This window comes from Bison bison, unplaced genomic scaffold (assembly GCF_000754665.1).
Source record: "Bison bison bison isolate TAMUID 2011002044 unplaced genomic scaffold, Bison_UMD1.0 scf7180017864358, whole genome shotgun sequence".
NCBI lineage: Eukaryota > Metazoa > Chordata > Mammalia > Artiodactyla > Bovidae > Bison > Bison bison.
Window position 1 is genome coordinate 1,188,222 of NW_011494930.1, and position 943 is coordinate 1,189,164.

Genomic DNA, 943 nt, shown 5'->3' on the forward strand with positions numbered 1-943 from the left:
AACTAGAAAAGGAAGAAATGAAGAACCCCAGGGTTAGTAGAAGGAAAGAAATCTTAAAAATTAGGGCAGAAATAAATGCAAAAGAAACAAAAGAGACCATAGCAAAAATCAACAAAGCCAAAAGCTGGTTCTTTGAAAGGATAAATAAAATTGACAAACCATTAGCCAGACTCATCAAGAAACAAAGGGAGAAACATCAAATCAATAAAATTAGAAATAAAGATGGAGAGATCACAACATACAACACAGAAATACAAAGGATCATAAGAGACTACTATCAACAAGTATATGCCAATAAAATGGACAACATAGAAGAAATGGACAAATTTTTATAAAAGTACAACTTTCCAAAACTGAACCAGGAGGAAATAGAAAAATCTTAAAAGACCCATCACAAGCATGGAAATTGAAACTGTAATCAGAAATCTCCCAGCAAACAAAAGCCCAGATCCAGACGGCTTCACAGCTGAATTCTACCAAAAATTTAGAGAAGAGCTAACACCTATCCTGCTCAAACTCTTCTGGAAAATTGCAGAGGAAGGTAAACTTCCAAACTTATTCTATGAGGCCACCATCACCCTAATACCAAAACCTGACAAAGATGCCATTAAAAAAGAAAACTACCGGCCAATATCACTGATGAACATAGATGCAAAAATTCTTAACAAAATTCTAGCAATCAGAACCCAACAACACATTAAAAAGATCATACAGTGGGCTTTATCTCAGGGATGCAAGGATTCTTCAATATCCACAAATCAATCAATGTAATACACCACATTAACAAATTGAAAAATAAAAACCTTATGACTATCTCAATAGATGCAGAGAAAGCCTTTGACAAAATTCAACATCCATTTATGATAAAAACTCTCCAGAAAGCAGGAATAGAAGGAATATACCTCAACATAATAAAAGCTATATATATATGTATGACAAACCC